This window comes from Meles meles, chromosome 1, assembly GCF_922984935.1.
Source record: "Meles meles chromosome 1, mMelMel3.1 paternal haplotype, whole genome shotgun sequence".
Lineage (NCBI taxonomy): Eukaryota > Metazoa > Chordata > Mammalia > Carnivora > Mustelidae > Meles > Meles meles.
In genome coordinates this window covers 51,971,067-51,984,972 of record NC_060066.1, presented here as the reverse complement: position 1 = coordinate 51,984,972, position 13,906 = coordinate 51,971,067, and positions in this window count along the sequence as shown.

Sequence of the window (13,906 nt, the reverse complement as noted above, 5' to 3'; positions counted from 1 at the left end):
GTGGGTTAAGCCACTGCCTTCGGCTCAGGTCATGATCCTGGGGTCCTGGGATCGAGTCCCACATCGGGGGTCTCTGCTCAGCAGAGAGCCTGCTTCCCTCTCTCTCTCTCTCTCTGCCTGCCTCTCTGTCTACTTGTGATCTCTCTGTCAAATAAATAAATAAAATCTTTAAAAAAAAAAAAGAAAAAAAAATTCCTTGCCTGTTTAACTGTTTACAATGCAAGTTTTCTTTGGCACCTAAAGAAGTCCTACTATTTCAACTTCAGTAAATGCCTCCATAGCAATAATGATTATGCTAACTTGGATGATCTCTTACCCTATGCATCTTCCTTCTTCAGTTAAATTGGTATGTCTAATAATATTATTATTATTATCTTAATTATTATTATTATTTATTTATTTATTTGGGGGAGAGAGAGAGAGAGCAAGAGGAGGGGCAGAGGGTGAAGGACAATCAGACTCTCAGCTGAGCAGGGAGCCTGAGGACGCAGGGCTCTATCCCAGGACCCTGTGATCCTGATCTGCGCTGAAGTCAGACACTTAACTGACTGAGCTGCACAGCACCCTTGTCTAATGGCTTTTCAAAATGATTTGATTTCCAATTACACTTACATCGATTACCTAGTTAACAGTTCAAAATTTTGCTTCATAAATTTTGAACAAATTGTTGAAAGTTACTGCTTTGAGGAAATCAAAATGCCCTTTCTATGGATGCACAGAATAACCAGAAGGAAACATCCCGTGTTAACCTGTGTACAGGAAGTTCAAAATTAATGCTTTACCCAAGAGTACCAATATGGCAGTGCACTGCCCAAGGTCACACCGATAGTCCACCACATACCAGGCCTGAGAACAAACACATACGTGGCTGATGTGAATATTTACATTTCTTTCATGCCCTCAGTCCCCCTTCTGCATAAGTGTTAATGAAAAACAACAACAAAAATGACCAAAATACAGGCATTAGGAGGAGAAAGAAAATGAGAAGTGTGGAAAAAAAACTTTTCAAACAGATGTTCACTACATTTAAACAGAAGGAAATTAATAAGTGAAAATGAAAATGGATATGTTTTAATTTCACATAAATTTATTATTTACTTGTCATTTTTCTCATGGAAATCTGTAACTTTAAATAGAAGTATATGACTTGATGAATGACTTGAAAAGTTAAAATAGATTAAACCAGCTTAGTTGAGGAAAGAGAATGTCTTGGAATTTCATTAAAAATATCAATGATTTTTTGTTTAATTGGAAAATCCATAATTTAATTTCTACACAGTTTTGGCATATAGTGAGCATTCAATAAATATTTGGAAATACTATTGTTATTTCTATTATTAGTTACTAATTACATATGGAGCTGTCAACAAATAGAACCTGAGTTTGAATTTTGTCTCTACTAATTAGTTGTTTGGGCAAGTTGCATATGTGCTCTGACTTCATTTTCCTTTTCTACAAAAACCAGTGTTCTTTTCCCATCATTGTATTCAATGCAAGATAAGAAGTAGTGAGCCCTTTAGTCTTAACGGAGTTAAAAATAAATATTTTAAAAATTACTATTAAAGCCTCCTGAAATTTCCTTTGTTTCCACTTTGGCAGATAAGCTTTTCATACCACGTATCTTCCTTAATTCCTTTCCTTCTGTGCTCCGGGCCACATAGCTTGGACCTCCGTGGGGCACTAAGACCCTACTAACAGCTAGGCTGGTCCAAGGTATTATCTTTCTTCTTCTCTCTTAGTAGATGAAAATAATTCATATACTTCATATTTATATGTTCTGGATTCATGTACACACAGACACACACATAACACACATGTGCATGTGTCCAGTTCTTTAGTTAATAAAATGACAAAAGGAGTAGTTTTAATATAAGACATATGTCAATGTGAGATTTTGAACAGGAATTCTTTGACATTCTGAAGGCAGAACTCTTGAAGAATGGAGAAAGAAAAAGCTAATTGTATGTTTCATGCCTAAAGCACATTGTAAAGATGTGAAAGTGAACTTTTCAGAATTGAATGATATTATGATTTTTATCCTAGAGTTGAAAGATTATTGCTTAAATGCAGCAGAAACTTGGTAAAAGGAAAGAAATGCTAACAAAATAAAATGTGAAACTTACAAACATCAGAGATGTAACTTTATATGTATTGACTATATCTAGCCCTAAGCAGAGAAGAGAAAAAAATACTGGAAAAATAACGTTTCATAATCCACATCTTTACCATGACAAATATGGATGCTAAATCAATTTTTTATTAATACTATTGACTGTCAGGGTTTATATGAGATGAAGTACTTTCAATCAAATTACTTTAGTATATGTCCAAATTAGTTAAATAAGTGGTGCTATTACATTTTGTCTTTTTGGTGAGCAAAAGTTCTATACAGAATTTTACGTTTAAAAAATTATGTCTAATGTGCACTTAACATTTCTGTGGTAAAAGTGGGTATGAAAGCAATGGCACACATAGCCAAGACGCAGGATTCCATCCATTTCAAAGTCAGTTTGTTTAGGAATAAATGGTTGGAGTCTCCATAGTTAGGAACTTGCAATATCTTCATTGCATGCATTTAAAAAAACCAGATGGTATTATTGCTGAAGCTACCCATATGGGAAGATGAGTGCAACAAAGTCCATTCTTTAGAAACAGATAAATAAGCAAGTAGGACAAATGGCATGGAAATAATAGGTTAAAAAATAATTTAAGCGATAGTAATTAGACATCTCTAAGCATATTTTTGGTAGTAAATAACAATTAGGGTATGTTTTAACCACTCCATAGGAAATTTTATATGTAATACCATACAGAGAAATTGTAAGAATATAGAAATTTACCACACACATTATATAGCTTATGAACCAGCACACTTCATGGGGTCATTCTTGTTGGTAGCATTAATATATGTGTAACAGTCAGTTTCCTTTTGGGCCCTGTCCAAAGTCTTCATGAAATCTTAAACCATCCAATCAGGCATTGTTTGAGTGAATAAAGATGTTATAAGTCAAATATCCAATCAGTTCAGCCTACAGTTAGGACAGTAATGTAGAGAGATTTAGTCCCAGATTAATATAAATAGTTTTGGGAAAATCTAGAAAATCTAACAAGTTATGAGGACTTCTATTCCATTCATATCTTTAGGACACTATGCTGTCTCATTCACTCTGTTCTTTTGCGTAAGCTAAATTTTATTGTTGCAGGAAAGAGATTGGTGAAATAAGAAATTGGGGAAAGCAATCAAACGGTTTCACCCAGCAAAGCCGAACAGAAGTCAAACCGTTTCACCCAGGAAGGTTGCTCCAAAGCAGATGGGAGTACATCAAGCAGTAAAGCTAAGTTAAATAAAAAATGGGTAGGAGGCTATTAATAGGATGCTTTAGTCAGTTTAGAAGTTCTTACTACAGAGAAAACAAAACAAATGCAGAATGCAGATAAATGAAAAAGAAGCAACGTTCTGGAAGAACTGCTGCTCTAAGGCAGATAGTTTTAAGGAAACAATTCTAGTTGTTTAAAGAAGAGTTAAATAAGGTCAGTTCAAAGCACATAAACTGTAACGTGAAAAACCTCAACAATATTTATAAATGGATTACTGGAAATGTGTCAGCAAACGGAAATGTGTCCTTTGCAAAATAAAGAACATGGACTGCATAAATAATGAATGCAACCTAATACATGTACCAATACTATATGAATATATTGTTATAAAATATTGAGTCAAAACTTAATTTGAATGAAATATAAATATTTAAAATATAGAGCATACTCTATTTGGTGACACATTGATTTTTTTTTTTTTAAAGATTTTATTTATTTTTTTGAAAGACAGAGATCACAAGCAGGCAGAGAGGCAGGCAGAGAGAGAGGAAGAGAAGCAGGCTCCCTGCTGAGCAGAGAGCCCGATGCGGGGCTCGATCCCAGAACCCTGAGATCATGACCTGAGCTGAAGGCAGAGGCTTTAACCCACTGAGCCACCCAGGCACCCCCGACACATTGATTTTTAACAGCTAAACATGAACTAGTCAGAATGATTGTACGGATTGATTTAATAAAAATTTCACTGTCATGCACATCATTAAAACTATATTCTATGCATTCCTATCTAGCAAAATTGAGTATTCACTTAATTTCTACTAAATTTGGCATTTTATTTGCCCATAAAAGAGACCTGCGTGTATTTGGTATTCAATTTATTAAAAAAAAAAAAAATAAAAGAGGCTAGATTTATGCCTCATAAGCATAAATGCCTCCTGGGAAGCTCTGTGACACCTCAGAAAACTAATAGTGATACCATGTTATATTTAATTTTAGGGGAAAAATAAACATGTCTTTTGCATAGCACACAAATTAATATTATTTTGTCTTTTGGACATAAATACTTTAAAAAGGAAATTCTTAGACATTTCCTTTGGTCAGGGAGGACTGTGAAAAAGCTACTGAGTCACTATGAGCTTAAAGGGTTTGAGAATTTGTGAAATACATAATTTTTGCAGTCTTGTCCAAATGTAAACCTGAATGACTAATAAAGAAGGGGCTTTAGGTGTTTGAAATGCAATATTTTTATTTTAAGTGGTATGTTTGCATTTATTACTGAAGTGGGTAAATTAACATCTTGGCTTTGCATTCCTCAAAAAACAAGATTAGAGTAGGTTTTGTTTTTTTTAAAAGATTTTATTTATTTATTTGACAGACGGAGATCACAAATAGGCAGAGAGGCAGGCAGAGAGAGAGGGGGTAGCAGGCTCCCTGCTGAGCAGAAAGCCCGATGCAGGGCTTGATCCTAAGACCCTGGGAGGCTCGATCCCAGGACCCTTCGAGGCTCGATCCCAGGATCCTGCAATCATGACCTGAGCCGAAGGCAGAGGCTTTAACCCACTGAGCCACCCAAGCGCCCCATTAGAGTAGGTTTTAAAATATCAATATAAATTTAAGGAAATATGTTTCGGGTATTAAGATTGAAGGCACATAGATACGCATAGGCAAATAATCATTACAACTATAATTATTAGCTGAAATACATAAAATGTCATGTGCACACGGAACTCACCTAATAAATAAAACTGAAAATGTCCACATATACACATTGTATTCATTGCAGATGGCTTTGGGTAGTACAGACATTTAGAAATACTAATTCCCTTTTAAGCCACAGATATGGGTTATCTGTCCATTTATTTGTGTCTTCTTCAATGGAAGTTTTCAGTGTATAAATATTTCATTTCCTTGGTTAAACTTATTCCTAAGTATTTAATTATTTTTGATTCTGTTGCAAATGAGATTTAAAAAAGTTTTTTGTTTTTTTTTTTCAGATAGTTTGTTGTTAAGGTAAAGAAATCTGACTGATCGTTGTATATTGATTTTATACAATGTTACCAAACTCATTTGTTAGTTCCCAAAGTTCTTTGGTGGAATGTTTAGGATTTCTGTATATGAGATCATGTCCTCTACAAACAGAGGCAATTTACATGTTCTTTTATAATTTAAATGCCCTTACTTCTTTTTCTTGGCTAATTGCTCTGGCTACAACTTCTAATGCTGTGTTGAATAAAAATGGTAATAAGGGGCATTCTTGTCCTGTTCTGGATTTTAAAGGGAAAGCTTTCTAGTTTTCACGGTATGATGTTAACTTTGGGCAAATCATTCAAATATAAATATAGGCATATAAATATAAATATAAATAACTTTAAGTTTTAAAAGCAACTTACCTCTATTTGAGGTATTTTTTATTTATATTTAATAAAGAAGGAATTCAAATAGAGGTATAGAAAAAATAAATACTATTCTGACCATGGCATGAGCCAAAAACTGGCTCATTAGTAATTGAAAGAAATATGAAGCTTAGTGGGGGGAAAAATAATAGTAGTAGAAGAAACATATTTTGACCCCAATTTTTTTTAATTTATTTATTTTTTCAGCTTAACAGTATTCATTGTTTTTGCACAACACCCAGTGCTCCATGCAAAACGTGCCCTCCCTATTACCCACCACCTGTTCCCCCAACCTCCTACCCCTGACCCTTCAAAACCCTCAGGTTGTTTTTCAGAGTCCATAGTCTCTTATGGTTCTCCTCCCCCTCCAATTTTTTTTTTTTATAAACATATAATGTATTTTTATCCCCAGGGGTACAGGTCTGTGAATCGCCAGGTTTACACACTTCACAGCACTCACGATAGCACATACCCTCCCCAATGTCCATAACCCCCTCCCCCTCTCCCAACCCACCTCCCCCCACCAATCCCCAGTTTGTTTTGTGAGATTAAGAGTCATTTATGGTTTGTCTCCCTCCCAATCCCATCTTGTTTCATTTATTCTTCTTCTATCCCCCTAACCCCCCATGTTGCTTCTCCATGTCCTCATATCAGGGAGATCATATGATAGTTGTCTTTCTCCGATTGACTTATTTCACTAAGCATGATACGCTCTAGTTCTATCCACGTCGTCGCAAATGGCAAGATTTCATTTCTTTTGATGGCTGCATAGTATTCCATTGTGTATATATACCAGCTTGCATTCCCACCAACAGTGGAGGAGGGTTCCCCTTTCTCCGCATCCTCGCCAGCATCTGTCATTTCCTGACTTGTTAATTTTAGCCATTCTGACTGGTGTGAGGTGATATCTCATTGTGGTTTTGATTTGTATTTCCCTGATGCCGAGTGACGTGGAGCACTTTTTCATGTGTCTGTTGGCCATCTGGATGTCTTCTTTGCAGAAATGTCTGTTCATGTCTTCTGCCCATTTCTTGATTGGATTGTTTGTTCTTTGGGTGTTGAGTTTGCTAAGTTCCTTATAGATTTTGGATACTAGCCCTTTATCTGATATGTCGTTTGCAAATATCTTCTCCCATTCTGTCAGCTGTCTTTTGGTTTTGTTAACTGTTTCCTTTGCTGTGCAAAAGCTTTTGATCTTGATGAAATCCCAATAGTTCATTTTTGCCCTTGCTTCCCTTGCCTTTGCCATTGTTCCTAGGAAGATGTTGCTGCGGCTGAGGTTGAAGAGGTTGCTGCCTGCGTTCTCCTCAAGGATTTTGATGGATTCCTTTCTCACATTGAGGTCCTTCATCCATTTGGAGTCTATTTTCATGTGTGGTGTAAGGAAGTGGTCCAATTTCATTTTTCTGCATGTGGCTGTCCAATTTTCCCAGCACCATTTATTGAAGAGGCTTTCTTTTTTCCATTGGACATTCTTTCCTGCTTTGTCGAAGATTAGTTGACCATAGAGTTGAGGGTCTATTTCTGGGCTCTCTATTCTGTTCCATTGATCTATGTGTCTGTTTTTGTGCCAGTACCATGCTTTGACCCCAATTTTTATTTATTTTTTTTATTTTATTTATTTGATAGAGAGAGATATCACAAGTAGGCAGAGAGGCAGGCAGAGAGAGAGGGAAGAAGCAGGCTCCCTGCTGAGCAGAGAGCCCAATGTGGGGCTTGATCCCAGGACCCTGAGATCATGACCTGAGCCGAAGGCAGAGGCTTTAAATTACTGAGCCACCCATGCACCCCCCAATGTTATTTTTTTAAAGAATCATTTATTTATTTTTGAAAGAGAGACAAAATGAGAGCAACGGGAGAGAGAAACTCAAGCAGACTCTGCTCTCAGCACATAGCCCAATGCGAGGCTAGATTTTACAATCCTGAGAGCAAGACCTGAGCCAAACCAAGAGTCAGTCACTTAACCAGATGGCACCACCAAGGCACCCTTCCCATGTTAATTTTGAAAGTAATTTATAGCACTGTCCAATGTGGTATATCCTAGAGCAGCATTATGCTAACGTCTCTGAGGAGTTTTTGAAAACACAAACAAAGGACAAGATTAAGTTTTATATCTTGGGCAGAGGCAGTTTAAAGACAGGTTGTCTATGTTACCTTCATTTATAGAATAACATATTGACTAATATATTGAATTGACAGTTCCATTTAAAATTATCTCAGTGCTCTAAATCCTGCCCAAATTTAAATTCAGATTGACACTACTCAAGACATCAATGTAGTTTATATGTGTTCAATAATATTAAGTCACAACCTCAAAAACATTAAGATTAAAGTCACATGCAATACTGGGAAAATATCTTAAGCCTGTTATAGATGTTCTTTGCTGAAGTATCTTTTAAAGGAAGATTGCAAAGCCTATTTCACTGATGGAGCCTCAAAGATGACAGAATAAATAACTGTGTTTGTATCCTAGTTATAAAAGTAATTATGTAATCAAGAGTACATGTAGGCTTTGATGTTCCTATTTTATCTCTGATAATAGAAGTCAGAAAATAAGAAAGCATTTTATATTGAAATATACAATTTTGCCATATTTTTATATAGAGTTATATTTAAAAGATATTCTACATGAATAGTTAACTATGGTATCTCAATATCATGGCTATTCTTAGAGAAACAACATATTCAAATATGAAGGAGAAAGTGTTCTTTGTTGTTCACATGGGAAATAGATTTCTTGAGTTCAGAGATAAAAAACACTTTCTATAAATATCTCAGTCCTTATGTATTTGAATGTTATAGCAGCAAAAGCAATCATGGCTTGAAACTCTTGTATTTGACATACTTATTTTTAATGATCAAATTTTACTTGTGATACTGGGATGAAAATATATGAGTTTAGAATTTATATTCCCTACCCATTTTTATTTGAAATTATGTGACTCCATATGATATTTGCACTGGGCAATGCCAGTGGGGTTGGAAGACTCTCTCTCTCTCTCTCTCTCTCTTTTTTTTTTTTTTTTTTTGGTAGTTTCAAATTTTATTTAAATTACAATAAGTTAACATAGAATGTAATATTTGTTTCAGGAGTAAAATTTAGTGATCCATCACTTACACTTGACACCTAGTAGTCATCCAAACAAGTGCCCTCCTTAATACCCATCATCCATTTAACCCATTCCCCACCTCTTCCCCACCCCAAGAAACCCTCAGTTTGTTTTCTAGAGTTAGAAGTCTGTTTTTATGGTTTGCCTCTCTCTCTCTTTTTTTCCCTTTATGTCCATTTGTTATGTTTCTTAAATTCCACATATGAGTAAAATCATTATGTATTTGACTTTCTCTGACTTATTTTGTCACTATGGAAAACAGTATGGAGTCTCCACAAAAAGTTAAAAATAGAGCTATGGTAGGATCCATTTATTTTTAAATATCTTGCTCTGTTTTTTTACTTTTGGACAATTCTTTATTTTTTCATTGGAAATATTACAAGACTATTTTAATTAAGGTTTTAAAAAATTATCTGATTATATTTTAATCAATGTGAATAATGAGACATGATATAATTATTATTAAAGACCTATGCAAATAATGAAGGGCAGTTAGTCTTGATTGATATTCTAATGAAATGTTCTGTTATAATTTTATTTACATTATTCTTCAAAAACTAAAAAGCTTGGTCTGTTATCGTGTCAGCCTCATAAAGAGGTATAAGTCAAAAGGAGGAAGGCATAAATGGGCATGACATTTTTAAACGACTTCAAGCCATTTGGAACGTCTACCTTAAACAGGGTGTGCTCTTAGTACTGGGCTAATATATAAAGCTTTTAATGTAAGTTAGTTCTATATTATGTTGCCTATTTTTAAGTTAATATCATCATTATTTGTTTTCACCCAACATATAATACGAAAATCATTACCAGTATTTCCTTTTATTTTCCTGATTTTAGTCTTATGTTATTTTATAAAGACTCTACATGTGATTGTTGATTAACATTTATATTAGCATCATGAACAAAAATAATGCCACTGAACAGATATACTACTCCCATATCTACTATGCAATATTCAGTCTTATTTGTCACTTTATTTCTATTTCCTTATGTTCTGGTACTCCTTTCTCCTTAGTACTATAGTGTTAGCTCTGTCTATACTTAATGATTCTGCCTATAATAAAACCAATGAGTCCTAGTCCTACACATTATTACTGTTAAATCTTTCTTGAATGTAGTTCTAATCATTACATAGTCCTTAGGAAAATTTTTCAATACTTGTATTTTTTGCCCACCAATAAAATAACTCATAACCTGTTTTATAGCTGTTTCCCAATAATATCATATGATTTAATATAATTTGATAATATCTTAAGATAATAGGAATAATAATCCTACAGGAATCATAACCTGTTAAGGAAACAAACAATACAGGAATTCGATGATATACCACCTTATGGGATGGGCATAGTAGCCTAGGATAAAATAACAACAACAACAACAACAATAACAATAATACAACTGACTCTGAACAACACAAGTTTGAACTTCATGGGTCAACTTACATATGGATTTTTTAATAATATGGTATTGTAAGTGTATTTTCTCCTCCTTATGATTTTCTTAAAAACATTTTCTTTCCCTAACTTACTATAATTTTATATTTGTATTTTTTAAAGATTTTATTTATTTATTTGAGAAAGAGAGAACATGAGCAGGGGGGAGGGGCAGAAGGAGAAGGAGAAGCAGGCTCCCCACTGAGCAGGGAGCCTGAGAGAGGGCTCAATCCCAGAACTCCAGGATCCTGACATGAGCTGAAGGCAGATGCTTAATAGACTGAGCTACCCAGGCACCCCTCTAACTTACTTTATTGTAATAATACAGTACATAATTCATATAGCATACATAATATGGGTTAACTGACTATGTTGTTGGTAAGACCTCCAGTCAGGGGCACCTGGGTGGCTCAGTGGGTTAAGCCGCTGCCTTCGGCTCAGGTCATGATCCCAGGGTCCTGGGATCGAGCCCCAGGTCGGACTCTCTGCTCAGCGGGGAGCCTGCTTCTCTGCCTACTTGTGATCTCTGTCAAATAAATACAATAAAATAAAATAAAATAGGGCACGTGGATGGCTCAGTGGGTTAAACCTATGCCTTTGGCTCAGGTCATGATCTCAGTCAGAGTCCTGGGATCGAGTCCCACATAGGGCTCTCTGCTCGGCAGGGAGCCTGCTTCCCTCTCACTCTCTCTGCCTGCCTCTCTGCCTACTTGTGATCTCTGTCTGTCAAATGAATAAATAAAATCTTAAAAAAAATTAAAATAAAATAAAAGACCTCCAGTCAACAGTAAGCTAGTAGTAGTTTAGCATTTCTTTTGTTTGTTGGTTGTAAGGTTTTTGTTTTTATTTTTGAAGACTTTATTAATTTGACAGAGAGAAACACAGTGAGAGAGGGAACACAAGCAGGGTGAGTGGGAGAAGCAGAACCAGGCTTCCGGCTGAGCAGGGAGCCTGATGCAGGGTTGACCCCAGGACCTTGAGATGATGACTTGAACTGAAGACAGATCCTTAATGGACTGAGCCACCCAGGTGCCCCAGTAGTTAAGGTTTTGAGGAGTAAAAAGGGAGTAAAAAGTTATACATGGATTTTCAACTGCATAGGAGTTCAGAACCCTAATTCCTGCATTGTTCAGGGCTCAACTGTGTTTTAGTCATAAACATTTTACTTGCTGTTCTCCTGAGTTAAAACCTTATGCCTTTGGTATTCTTTTGCCTAGTCCAGAACCCACCTCGTGGCCATAGTGTTCCATCAAAATTCTCTAAATCAGGATGTTCTGTAGTTGATGCAAAGAATAAGCCACTAACAAACTGTCATTTTAAGAGACAACAACTGTTCACTTGAGATTAGGTACAAAAATTGCTACTACCAAAGAGTTCTAAAGAGGGAACAAAAACAGTCTGGAGTGGATTCAAAGCTTGAAGCAAGCTACTGTCATGAAATAAGTTTCCTATTTTATTTTATTATTTTTATTTTTGGCCTTTCTTTGAAGAAGACAAAGCCATAGCAACTACAAAAGAGAAAAGCTAAATCTCTGATAGAAAGCCCACCATTTTACTGCCCAGAGAAACCAGGGAAGGAGTTGGAAACTACCAGAGCTACCTGAGATTTAAAGGTATATTGGAAAGGAGAATGTCAAAATGGTAAATGATAAATTCTGAGCCTAACCTTTGCTCAAGTTTCTAGTAACCCCTGAACCACATATATTTGGAGAAGATTAAAACCACAGCACACTACAGATACTATGCATTATGAAGTTTGAATATAATGAACTTAAGCATTAAGGAAAACATAAATATCAATATTATTTGAAGTACTATAACAGAATCCCAAGTCCCATGACACTGTCTAGTGTAAACTAAAATTACCTGAAAAAAAATTACTTGAGTTATGAAGAACTAGGAAAATGCAAACACTTCTGAACACTTCTGAAGGGAAAAGACAGTAACAGAGTTCAATCTTGAGACACCTTGAATGATAGAATAATGGATTATCAGGCCTGGACATTATAGCAACCATTATAATTATGCTTAATTTGTTAAAGAAAGATAAACTATTACAAAATGAAAACATAGGACAATATCAGGAGAAAAATAGAATATATTATATACGCATACATCACAAATATGTATACATTTGTATTTGTATACATGTGCACACATATACAAAACAAATGAATATTAGAAATAAAAGTACATGAAATTATGGGGCACCTAGGTGGCTCAGTGGGTTAAGCCTCTGCCTTTGGCTCAGGTCATGATTCCAGGATCCTGGGATTGAGCCCCACATCAGGCTCTCTGCTTTGCAGGGATCCTGTTTCCTTCCCCCCCTCCCCAGCCTGCCTCTTTGCCTACTTGTGATCTCTGTCTGTCAAATAAATAAATAAAATCTTAAAAAAAAAAAAGAAAGAAAAGTACATGAAATTTTAGAAGTAATCATATGAACTAACCAAACGACTGGAGATGTCAGAATAAAGAGTAAGTGAACTTGGAGACAGATTAATAAAAATTATGAAAATTTAAGAAAAATAAATAACAGATGAGAAAAAGAATATGAATTGAATCTCAGGCCTATGGGACCAGTATCAAAAGGTAAAAGGCATAGGTTATTATCCTAGAAAGGATACACGGAAGAGAGAGGAGAGAAAATGTGACCAGAAAATATGGGAAGAAATAGTGGTTCTAAGCTTCCCAAATGTACTGACAGACATGAAATTTAAGATTCAAAAAGTTCAACAAACCTCATACAGGTTAAGTGTATATTATATTCCAGCTATAAACAAAGAAGAGACAAATTACTAAAAAATGAAGAAAATATCTCAATAAGAGCTAAAGAACTATTCTATATTTAGAGGGAAATAATTTGATCATATATTTTTCATCAGGAGTAACAGAAACTAGAAGACAGCAGAATAACGAATTTCAAATGCTGAAAGAAAAAAAAAAAAACCTGTGAAGCACAATTCACTTCCAGAAAAAAATTCTTAAAATCATAAAGATGAAAAAAAAATTCACATAATGAAAATCATGAAAAATTTTCACTACCAGACCCACAATAATAGATGTGATAAGGCAAATTATTCAGAGGAAGACAAATAACAACAGAGTAAGACTCAGATAGTTAGAAAGCAATAGAAATAGTAAACACCTGAGCAAATACAAAAGCCAGCTGTTTAAAAACACACTCAAAACTATGACTAGTGGGGATAAAAATGTACATAAATAAAATTTGTATGCCAACTCTGTGTAAAGGATGTTGGGAAGCAGGACCATAAAATTTCAAAATTCCCAGTTTTTTATATGAAATATTATGATATTAACTATAAGTAGAATCAAATATCATTAATGTACATTGCAATCTGTAGAGCAACCACTAAATACACCAGGTTAGAGCTAAAGGTGCAAAATATAATACAAGTTAAAAAATACAATATCCTTAAAAAATGTAATCATCCAAAAAAGATATGAAAGGAAAAAACTGAGAAACTAACCAACAAACAAAATACACAAGGAAAAGAACTCATAACAAATATTAAGAAGAATTCCAATCTAATCTTATTAATATTTACATTAAATGGAAATAGTCTAAAGGTTTAAATAAGGCAATGAAAAGTCAGAGATCAAAAGAATGCATAAAAAAGGAAGAGACAAA